The following is a 12,809-nucleotide window of genomic DNA, read 5'->3' as shown; positions in this document are numbered from 1 at the left end:
TTCATTTACAAATTTACCTATGCTGATATAATGACTTGCAGCAGAATCCTATGCATGTTTACTCAGAAATGAGTCCCATTGTGGTCAGTGCTATTCATTCGCTACTAAGTTGATGGCATAATAGTGTTGAAATTCTGTATCCACTTCCTTGAGAGTATGCCCCATTGAACGCAGTGGGACTTTTGACTAGACATGTAAAGAATTTAACTTTAAGAATGGTCATTTGAATTCTCTGGACTTCAAATAGGCATCTGTAGGCTATATGAACTATCTCATGCTCTACATCTAGTTTATAAATAATGCTGACTATTCTTTTAGCTTTGATTAAATTAAATACTTTATCTTTAAAATAACAAACTCTTACTAGCCTTTCAAATCTGGATTGGCTATTAACACAATTCTAACTATGTTTACTTTGACTTAAGTCCTGTTGAATTCATTGGAATAAATGGGGTTTGGATTGTGGCCTTAGATAATTTTTTTGTTCCTTTTTAACTGTGATTGTCATGAAATAGATTTCTTGAAAAATGTAAGCAAATCAAGCTTTCTTACTAGAACCTACCAGATTGAACTGCTTCTTTGCTCATTGTCCTTTGCTCCATTTTAAATTGGCAGGTCAAATACTGATTGACTACAAGTGCTCCTTAATTATATTCGTTGTCTTGAGAGACACAACATGGTGTCTGGCAGCTGAATTCATTGTTAAAGGGTGATAGCACAATACTATTCATAGCTAATATTTTTCTTAAATATGTACAGAAGATGGAATCTTGTGGGCTCTTCATTTTTACAAGAGAGACTGCAGAGCTGTCAAGTGTATAATTCTAAGTGCTTTGTCTCAACTATTGTAGGGAGACTGAGACCACAGAACTGTTGTGGGGAGAAACCAACAATGTTTGCTTAAGACCTTCCTAATACTCTTGGGTACAAATCTCAATATGCCTCTGTACAGACACAGTTGTTAACAATTACAGCTTGGTTCTACTTTGTTACAGTAGTCATCAAGTGACCACTCTGAGAGTGACATGGGAAAATGGATTGAGATTATTTTAGACTGGAAGGTCAACATCAGTAAAACCTTAAATTATAAACCAGTACATTTAGATAATGGATTAACTAATTCTACAGGCAATATGTATTCAAGTAATTATTATCTAATTAACCAGATTATTAAAGTCTGATTTTAAGCCACTTTTCTTAACTTCCTAGTGCTTTTAGTTGTCCCTTGTGTTTATTTATTTAAATATTGCATTCATATTCCACCTTTTCTCCAAGGGGGTGTGGGTGGTTCAGCCCCTCCCCATTCAACCCCCACAACAACCCTGTGAGGTAGGTTAGGTAGAGAGGCAGTCACTAGCCCAAGGTCACCCAATGAGCTTCATGGCATTTAGTGTTGCTAGTCTGTGAAACAATCTTCCAGCAGAGATTTGACAGGTGTCCTTGCTTCTGATTTTTGGGTGTCTCTGAAAACTTTTTTTTATGATGACAAGCCTATGCAGTTTAAAATTTTGAATGCTTGCTCCTTACTGCTTTTAATGATTTTCTTATTATATTGCTACAGTGCTTTGATACTTTTTATGAGAGGGTGGTATACAAATATTATTATAAATATGAGAATGGAAAGCTATTTGAAACTGACCATGGCTTACAAATTTGCAGAAAAATAACCCAATCTCTTCACATCTATATTCTCTAACAATTGGCAATACTGGCTGTGAGTGATGGAAGCTGTAGTCCAACAAACACAATCTAGAGGATATCACATTGGATACTTAAATGATGGGGGAAAGTTCAGGATCTTTTGTAATGTAAAATTTTTGTTATTTAGTCGTGTCTGACTCTTTGTGACCCCATGAACCAGAGCACGCCAGGTACTCCTGTCTTCCACTGTTTCCCACAGTTTGGTCAGACTCATGTTGGTAGCTTCGATAACAATGTCCAACCATCTCGTCCTCTGTCGTCCCCTTCTCCTTGTGCCCTCAATCTTTCCCAACATCAGAGTCTTTTCCAGGGAGTCTTTTCTTCTCATGAGGTGGCCAAAGTATTGGAGCCTCAGCTTCACGATCTGTCCTTCCAGTGAGCACTCGGAGCTGATTTCCTTCAGAATGGGATAGGTTTGATCTTCTTGCAGTCCATGGGACTCTCAAGAGTCTCCTCCAGCACCATAATTCAAAAGCATCAATTCTTTGGCGATCAGCCTTCTTTATGGTCCAGCTCCCATTTCCATACATCACTACTGGGAAAACCATAGCTTTAACTATATGGACCTTTGTCAGCAAGGTGATGTCTCTGTTTTTTAAGATGCTGTCTAGGTACCAATATTTCCTATACAGTGGTACGTTGGTTCTCATACTTAAACTGTTCCAGAAGTCTGTTCCAAAACCAAGGCACACTTTCCCATAGAAAGTAATGCAAAATGGATTAATCCATTCTAGACTTTCAAAAACAACCCCTAAAACAGCAACTTAACAATTTACCTCTACTGTTGTTCTGTTAATGGTTCTCTTGGCTTTCTAGCTTTTATCCATTTCAACAGTCACACAATCAATCAATCAATCAATCAATCAGTAGCTGAACTGGGTTCCACACAGTCACAAAAACAAAAAAGCCGCAAAAACAAAAACACAAAATAAATAGCAAAAACAGATAGACCTCAGCATGGCACTCAGAATGGAAGTGTGGCACTCAGAATGGAAACATTGCACTCAAAATGGAAGTGTGGCACTCAAATCAGAAGCGTAACACTCAAAATGGAGCATGTTCAGCTCCGAAAAAAGTTCGCAAACCAGAACACTTACTTCCGGGTTTGCAGCGTTCAGGTTCCAAGTTGTTCGAGAACTAAGCTGTATGAAAACCAAGGTACCACTGGAATATTATCCCTGATATTTTTCTTTTTGAATGTTTATCGACATGGTTTCACATACATGGACTTTTCATTATATGAAGCCAAGGCTTAGTTTGGATGTAACTATAAGCCATAGTTCATTTATTATTATCAATTAAAATATTTATGTGCCACCTTTAAAAGTAAAAGTTTCCATGAAATAATAGTATACAATACAGAACCATCACAAATACTGAAAGTCAACAAGAATGAAGCAACTAGGCCTTCAGCCGAGAACCTAAAGATAGGTAGACAAAACCAACAACAGCAAAAAGCACAACATAATAACAAATCAACTATCTAAAGAAATAATTTGTTTTAAAATATGGCTGATTGAATAAACTACGATCCCACTCACAGACATTCAAACAATATTTGTTAATTTTCTCTCCTCGCCTTGTGACTATCTAGCTGTTACATTGAAGGTTTTTGTGGTGCCTGAGGATTGGCACAGCACCACTGTTTCCTTACTATTATCACTATTAGTGGGCTACAGAAAAGCAGCAAGGAACAAATGCTTTCCTCTGTGGAAATTGTTGGGGATTCTTGGCACACACTTGAGCAAATAATAATAATAGTAATAATTTTATTATTTATACCCCGCCCATCTTGCTGGGTTTCCCCAGCCACTCTGTGCTGCTTACAGCATATATAAAACATAATAAAATATCAAACATTAAAAACGTCCTGATACAGGGCTGCCTTCAGCCTACAACGTTATGTAGTTCTTTATTTCTTCAACATCTGAAGGGCCCCCCCTGCTGTATCCTGTTTCAAGGTACTTTCATTGAAACTGGCCATCTTCGTTAATCCTTTCCTTCCAACCCTCCCCATGACTGGGGCCACTCTTTCAGTAAAGGCACGGTTTTTTTATTTTCAGTACTAACATTTACAGAACACATGTTAACAATAACTTGGGTTCATATGGTATAAAGGGGGGGGTGGTACATTGTTACAGAAACAGGTTTTAAGAGGAAGTGTGTCAATGAATGGGTGGATATGAGAGGCTTGAAGGAGCAGAATGACACAACAAACTAAGATAAAACCAAAATATTGGGTTTGGATGTTGTGAGTAGCTGAGATTCACAAACTAACTTTGAACTGTGATATGTGGGTCCCAAACAACCTATAATTAATGAGCCTGATCAAGTTTGGACATACAAACAAACCAGAGTTAAGCTAGGCATTTATAGTTTAGTTTTATGTCTGAACTAGGCAGAACTCGCACCCCTCACCTTCCAAGAGCCTTCTCCTTAACGGATGACGGTGGGGGATTGACTTGTGGATCCCACTATGGAACAGTTTGATTGCAAACTGCTCTCCCTGCCTGGGGGAACGTGTTAATGAATGGAGTTTTTGGCATGTCCTGCAAAGAACCACAGCCAAGCAAGAGTCTCACTTGGTTTCTTTGTCACTACCATCTGCAGTTTCTTCCTGCTCCATTATTTTTAAGGCATTACAGTACAATATATCCATCATAGCAGGATCATTGATATTAAAAACTGTGTTGTACCACACTGTGCAAAGATTCACCCATATATTACCACACAACATGCAGTTTTTTCAAAAAGAATGTGTGAAATCACTCTTTGAAAAATAACGTGTGATACTGGACAACATCAAAACTTGCTTTGTCATCTGGTAAGTGATGCTCCACACTTGCAGGTTATACACGTCACATATGAAAATGCATATATAAATTTATCCTAAGTCTAGTTGTTTTAAATTAATGAGAAATAAAAATATCTGTTTCTGAGTACTGTCAGAACTACTTTTGTTGCTTTGAAAATTATGTTGGGAGAAATATATCTTATCTTAAATATCACTCTGGCAGTGCAATATACAAAGATGTATCACAATTGCACCATTTGCAGATTGACTACTGCCTAAACAGTTTGACTTACGAATCGAGGTCACAACATCCCAATCATTAGAATATGAAATAACATGAATAGATATTATTGCACCCAGAATATGATGCAAAGGAACCTTTCCCAGGCAAAGATTTTGGCAATTGACCCTTTTCATTCTCTATGGTGCTACAGGTGTCCTTCCTGAATGCAGTTACATGCTACAGTAGCCAAGCAGCAGGTACTGATTCCATACTCAGCATGTACAAAACAAACACTGCTTTGTTCTAGACACCAGAAAGATTTGAAAGTTGCAGAGTACTTCTGAATCTTAATTGTTTTAAGGGGAAATGCTGTTTTCATATTCCACCTATGTGCTAATGTGATGATTATTGCTGGAAGTGAGTATGACTTGCAAGTAATTTTATGAATTCATCCTACTTAGATAATAAATTAATTGGCTTGGATTTGAAAGCTGCAGTTGTATATACGCCTGGGACTAAGCCTTGTAAATTCAGTGGGATTTGATTCTGAGTGGACATGCATAGCATTGCACTAGAAGTTGCTCCTTCATTCACCTGGGGGGGGGGGCGGAGAGAGTTAACCAACTCTCCCTTTCATCTGATGCCCCTCACATTATATCCTATGCCTTTACAATGGACTCCCTAGCTTTTCAGTAAGCCTAGGAGACTGCAGAGGGAAGGGGTGGGTGAGAAAGTTCTGTTCCATGATCCCAAGATCATCACCTGAGGCCCTTTTTCATGTGCCTCCTCCATAAGAGGTCCAGAGGATGTCAACACAAGAGTCAGCCTAAAGAAACTACTGTGGCTACGAAAGGAGCTTACAGAGGAGCTGAGATTTAAGCAGGGAATGTATAAGAAATGGAAGAAAGAAGAAATTGCAAAGGAAGAGTATACACAAGTAGCCAACAGTTGCACAGAGAAGGTCAGGCAGGTCAAAGCTCAGAATGAATTCAGGCTTGCAAGAAAGGATAATAATAATAATAATAATAATAATAATAATAATAATAATAATAATAATAGGTTTCTTTGGATATGTTTGAAGCAAGGGGAAGAACAAGCAAGTAGTAGGTCCCTTGTGTGGAGAAAATGGAGAAATGCTATTGGGTGACACGTCAGAAGGCAGAACTGCTCAACACCTACTTTTTTTTTTTATTTTTTATTTTTATTTTTTTTAAATATAAATGCACACATAAAACAATCTTACTTTTATAACAACAAATTCTTCACTTCTTTGGACTCCCTCACGTCCCCCTCTCCCATTTACATCATTAAAAAAAATTTTTCCGAACAAATTATCAACTTGTTTACAATCTCATGTCCACACATTCCAATATGATTTAACACTTTTTCCAATAAAATTTTTATATTTTCTTTAGTCTCACTTATCATCAAATTTAAATCTAGTTTAGTGGTGGCCAGTTTTTTATAATCTAGCATCCTTCTTAACATTCAAACAAATTACAATGTTTTTGTAGATACATCTTGAATTTCTCCCAGTCTTCCTCCATCTTTTCTTCTCCCAGATCTCGGATTCTGCCAGTCATCTCGGCCAGTTGCATATAGTCCATCAGCTGCATCTGCCACTCTTCCAGTGTGGGTAAATCTTGAGTTTTCCAATTTTTTGCGATGAGAATCCTTGCTGCCGTTGTTGCATACATGAAAAATGTTCGATCCTTCTTTAACACCTTCTGGCCGACAATACCCAGAAGGAAGGCCTCTGGTTTCTTAGTGAAGGTATACTTAAATACCTTTTTCAGCTCATTGTATATCATTTCCCAGAAGGCCTTCACCTTAGGGCATGTCCACCAGAGGTGGAAGAATGTTCCTTCATTTTCTTTACATTTCCAACATTTATTGTCAGACGAATGGTATATTTTGGCAAGTTTAACTGGGGTCATGTACCATCTATATATCATTTTCATAACATTTTCCTTCAGAGCATTACATGCAGTGAAGTTCAACCCAGTGGTCCACAACCTTTCCCAGTCCTCAAACATAATGTTATGCCCAATATCCTGTGCCCATTTTATCATAGCCGATTTAACCATTTCGTCTTGTGTGTTCCATTTTAGCAGCAAGTTATACATTCTAGATAGTACCTTGGTTTTGGGTTCTAACAATTCTGTTTCTAACTTCGATTTCTCCACCTGGAACCCTAACCTTTTGTCATTTTTAAAAACTTCTTTAATCTGAGCATAATGTAACCAGTCTCGCACCTTATCCTTCATTTTCTCCAAACTCTGCAATTTCCAATTGTCTCCATCTTTTTCTAATAATTCCCAATATTTTGGCCATTTGGCCTCCATATTGGGTCTTTTTCGGGCCTTAGCCTCCAGAGGTGAGAGCCACCTTGGAGTTTTGTTTTCCAATAAGTCTTTATACTGCTCAACACCTACTTTTGCCTCTGTCTTGAGCCAAAAGGAAAGTAGTGCCCAACTTGGTGATAACAGAATAAACAATGCAAGGAGGGAGCTGCAGCCCAATATAGGAACAGAGGTGGCCATGGAACATCGAGCAATTTATAATGGATTCAGATCTCCAGGGCCTGATGACCTGAACCCAAGGGTACTAAAGGAGCTTGCGGATGTAATCTCAGAGCCTTGTGGAACAGATGTCATCCTGGAAAAAAGTGACAAGTGGGGTGCCACAGGGTTCCGTCCTAGACCTGTTGTTCAACACCTTTATAAATGATTTGGAGGAAGATATTAAGAGGAAGCTCATCAGATTCTCAGATGACACCAAACTGGGAGGGGCAGCCAGTTGCTACTGAGAACAGAATTGTAATTGAAGATGACCTTAACAGATTGAATAACTGAGCCAAACTAGCAAAATGAATTTCAATAGGGACAAATAACAAGCTGCACCAATGTAACATAGGGGACACCTGGTGAAATATACTCAGAGTCGCAAAGTGATTTCATGCTCTTTATTCAGCTCATAGTGGTGAGGAGGAATGAATGTCCCCTCAAAGTATTGGCTTTATATACATTATTTACACAATGGGCTGCACGTGATTGGCTAATTCAAGAATTCTCCTGTAGGCCAATCAGGTTGTGGATCCACTTCTATCTGGAGCTGGATTGGGTGGCTCCTGCTGACCAATCAGACTGCTGCATTCTGAATCCTATTGTTCTAGGACCAATCAGACTGCTGCAGTTTGGATCCTATTCAACTCAGTACATAACACCTGGATTGCTAGTAGTACTCGTGGGAAGACCACAAGGTTTCAAAGAGTCACAACAGTGTGATGCAGCAGCAAAAAAAGCCTATGCTATTTTTGGCTGCATTAACAGAAGTATTATGTCCTGGTCAAGGGAAGTAATAGTATCCTTCTATTTTGCCTTCCCCTTCATGGAAGGGGAAATGGAGGCAGTGAGAGATTTTACTTTCTTGGGCTCCATGATCACTGCAGATGGTGACAGAAGATGCCTGCTTCTTGGGAGAAAAGCAATGACAAACCTAGACAGCATCTTAAAAAGCAGAGACATTACCTTGCCGACAAAGGTCCGTATAGTTAAAGCTATGGTTTTCCCAGTAGTGATGTATGAAAGTGAGAGCTGGACTGTAAAGAAGGCTGATCACCAAAGAATTGATGGTTTTGAATTATGGTGCTGGAGGAGACTCTTCAGAGTCCCATGAACTGCAAGAAGATCAAACCTATCCATTCTGAAGGAAATCAGGCCTGAGTGCTCACTGGAAGGACAGACCCTGAAGCTGAGGCTCCAATACTTTGGCCCTCTCACGAGAAGAGAAGACTCCCTGGAAAAGCCCCTGATGTTGGGAAAGATTGAGGGCACAAGGAGAAGGGCACGGCAGAGGACAAGATGGTTGGATAGTCTTCTCGAAGCAACCAGAAAGAGTCTGACCAAACTGTGGGAGACAGTGGAAGACAGGAGTTCCTGGCATGCTCTGGTCCATGGGGTCACGAAGAGTCGGACACAACTAAATGGCTAAACAACAACATTTTCCTTGGGCAGACCCTACCTGGGGTACTGTGTCCTGTTCTGGGCGCCACATTTTAAGAAGGATATTGACAAGCTGGAACATGTGCAGAGGAAGGTGTCAAAGATAATCAAGGGTGTGGAAACCAAGCCTTATGAGGAACGGTTGAGGGAATTGGATATGTTTAGCCTGGTAAAGAAGAAACTGAGAGGAGATGATGAAAGCCATCTTCAAATATCTAAAGGGCTGTCACATATTGAGTAAGATTGTTTTCTCCTGCTCTGGAGGCTAGATTCAAAGTACAACAAATGGGATTCTGACTAAACACCAGGAAGAACTTTCTGACAGTAGGAGCTGTTCAACAGTGGAACAGACTCCCACTAGATGCTGGACTCACCTTCCTTGGAAGTTTTAAAGCAGAGATTGGATATCATGAATGTTTTAGCTGTGATTACTGCATTGCAGGGGGTGGGATTAGATGACTCTTGAGATCCCTTCCAACTCTACAACTCTATTTCTCTTCTTGTCATTATGAGGGACTTTAATTTGGTATAGTATACAATGTAAACTTGGAATTTAGTACTGCCTGTGATCAGTAGATAGAAAGCTAGATTGTTGTATTCATTTGTTTTAAACTTCTAGATTCTATAAGGTATAAAGAAGCACTAATTCACACAGGGAATGCAGATTATAGAAAAATAAGAAAGAGAAGCTCAGAATCTGGAAGGTAAAAGAATCAAAAGAAAAGCAGGAATGAGCATAAGGTTTGAGGAGCCCAAAAGTAAACTTAAATGAAATGGATGTAAATAATGGTTTTGGCTTCAATCATTCCATGTATCATTTTGTCCACCTAGCTTTGGATGATGAACTGTTAACCAATAATTTATTGTGTTAAAAATAACCTCTTGAGTGATATAGAACTAAATATAGATATTTCTTTTCCTAAATGAGGATTTTGGACTCTTGGTTCCTGATAGTCACAACATGCTTTGTCAGTCTGTTCTTGTCTCAGAGCCAAATAGCTTACCTATCTTTCTGGCTCTTTTTAAATATACACATCACATGCAGAGTCACTATCTCTATAGTTGAACAAATAACAAAAAAAGCAGCTAATGTAAATAATAAATGGAGACAGAACAAAAATAATATTTCATTACTACTTGCATGGAGCATTATGGAGTACCTTTAAATAAGAGAGAGAGAGAGAGAGAGCGCGCGCGCAGGGCTTTAGTTTCTCTTATATACAAGATTAAGAGATGGTGGTCTCTTTTGGATGTAATGCTAAAACATGGTTTAGTGTTATGAAAGTGAGCTGCAGCTAGTCTTGATCTTGCATACTCCCTCCCTCCCTCCCTCCCTTCCTTCCATGTGTCCACAAGGTGGAGTCTAGCAAATTTTGCTTCGATTTCAGATTAACCACAACCTGTCCTGACATCTGAATGTAGACAAACTGTGATCAGTCTTAACTATGACATGTAGAAACAAACCAGTATCATGGTTTATAAAGCTAGGTTCTTTCATTTAGTTGTAGTTAAGATTATTCATAGTTAAAAATGGCTAAATCATGGCTAATCTAAAACAAGAATGAAAGCTTATGTGTTTCTTGCAGCTGTGCTAGCAAAGGAGAAGGTGTGTATGTGTGTGTTTGTGCACATGAGCCAGAGGCTCACTGTAATTCATTCTTACAATGATAAACCAGGGTTTACCTATGAATGCATCCAGTGACTTATCCAATGCCCTCTGGAAAGCTTCATAACTTACTAGGAATACAAAGAATGCAAGACAGATAGACAGATAGATAGATATAACATATATGCTGGTCCCACTCTATGAATGCTTGCTATGAGACTATTCACTTATCTGAACACAGGGAATCCAAACATTGCTATATGCACTGCAGATTCCGTGTTCAGGAACGCATTAAAAATTTTCCTATAGGATTCAATGGAAATTGTTGACTTGTTATGAGAACAGAAATCATTGACTCGTTATGTGAATTTCGCCTAACAAGTGATTTCCAGGGAACACATTGTATTCATAAAGTGGGAACTGCATACATGCCAGATTACCATGCATGGCCATGTGAGAACTGCTAATCTTTCCAGGGTCAAACAACAATTTGTTGAAAAACAAATCAAGCTTGGGAAGAAACACAAAAAATGGCAAGCTTTACATTTATTATGGAAGTGAGTCAGGAAATATAAAGGTGAAAGGAAGACTCATAATTTATCATGCATCAAATTAAGCTTGAGAGAGGGGAAAAAATCTGGTGAGAATAGATTGCCTTAATTGGAATTTGACAGATGGTGAATGAGATATCAGTTCGGTATCCTAAACCTGGAGGATGCCTCAGTCATGTTTTTCACATCAATTTTTAAAGCAGAACTAGGAGTGGAACTTCCATTTTTCACTTAGTCTCCAAAAGGTTTAACTAACTTGAAGTGTTCAGAATTAAAATATTTTCTTTGCTTTCCTGTTGTATTGCTACTATTTAATATATATTAAATACTAGCAGTGAGTCGTGTGCTTTACAGAAAAGAGAAGTTGTAGTCTTATATTAGACAAGATGAGAACACTTGAGTAGTGCAGATGGGTGAGGGGAGAGGGAGTTCAGGATGGAGGCAGAAATAAGTTTATTTTCTAAAGAGATATCATGCCACATAGCTCCATAGAGCCCTCAGGTCAGAATGGAATATTAAAAAGCCTAGCAAACAACTAGTTCTTTCCTAAACAATTACAAACAGGAGACCAGTTAATATGTATTTCAGAAGCAAAATTTCCCTAAAATTGTTTTGATGGAACTGTGCAGTCAAGTTGATAAATACTGTATTTTAAGTGCTTGCAAGATTAAATATAGGATAATATGTGTTTCTAGCTATTCAGTCTTGGCAAAGAAAAAAGGATAGCATTTCTAGTATTGCAAAGGCTGCTCATGACAAGCCATTATTGCTTACCATTTATAACTTCAGCAAGACCTTGCTAATCCTGAAGCAGGCAAACATCCATCCTAACAGATGGACATGACTCTGGGGTGCCCATTGGCACTCTATGCATAGGAAATGTGTGGTTGTGATAATCATGTACAAATGATGAAATAGCTATTTATTCTCAGATAAAAGAGGAAAATGACACATGTTATTATAAGCCAAATTTTGAGAGATGCTGATTCCTCCTCACCTTTCTGAATAAAATCTCAAAGTACCTTAAAAAAAAGAAAAGTTAGCAAGATAGAAAGAGTTATTTTGTGGGCCACATCATATACACAATACACAGTAACAGAAATATATGTCTTGTGTGTCCTATACCAGTGGTTCCCAATCCTGCCCCACAGAGCACTTGAAAATTGCTGAGGCTCTTGGCAGAGCACTTGGTGATTTTTCTGCCTGTTGTAGCAATTGTTGTGCTAGATGCTATATGATCCTTAGTCCACATCATGTCTGTAAAAATACAACTATCTGAATGAAGTTCACCTGCAGACCACTGTTTGGGAACCCCTGCCCTACGTAAACTCCGTCATGTCTGATGAATTCATATGTGCAGATCAGATCACATATCTGTAGGAAACTACAGTTTTTATGTAGTGTACTTATCTAGCAAAATAGATTTGTATGCATTTGCCATCCATGTTGGAGGGTCACATAGCTTTCCATGTGAAAATTATTTTTATTCAAAAATTTCATAATGTTTGAAGCAGACAGTATAGCTCAAACTTTAAATTGTTAACCAGTGGGAAGTGCTTTTAGATGACCTGAAATACATTCCTCCAGCTACAGCTAGAGTCAGTAATCGGGAAAATGTGTTTCATATACCCAAGGCTATGAAGAGCTATCTTATACTGAGCTAGACCAATGATCCATGCAACTCAGTATTGTCAACCTAGATTGGCAATATCTTTCAGATCCAGCTCTGCAGTGTTTCAGGCAGAGGGACTGCTCTGCCCTACTGCTTGGAGTCCCTTAATTAGATATGTTGAATAAAGCCTTATGCATAGAAGTATGTTCTATTTCATTTAGCTATATATGTAATATGTTTGAATATCTTTCAGTGTGAAAACTTGGTATAGAACTAGAAGATAAACAATTTCAGCTGAAAATTGTCTGTTTCTCATTT

At 38.4% G+C, this 12,809-nt stretch overlaps 1 protein-coding gene across 18 annotated transcripts in view; it reads left to right on the top strand.

Moving 5' to 3' along the window:
• RIMS2 (regulating synaptic membrane exocytosis 2) overlaps window positions 1-12,809 on the top strand; it is a 370,897-nt gene that overhangs the window by 94,176 nt on the left and 263,912 nt on the right. The gene's annotated exons all lie outside the window — the stretch shown is intronic.

Source organism: Podarcis erhardii (genome assembly GCF_964252035.2).
Source record: "Podarcis erhardii genome assembly, chromosome: 8".
NCBI lineage: Eukaryota > Metazoa > Chordata > Lepidosauria > Squamata > Lacertidae > Podarcis > Podarcis erhardii.
Note: the sequence above shows the minus strand (reverse complement) of the source record. Positions and strands in the feature narration are given on the sequence as shown.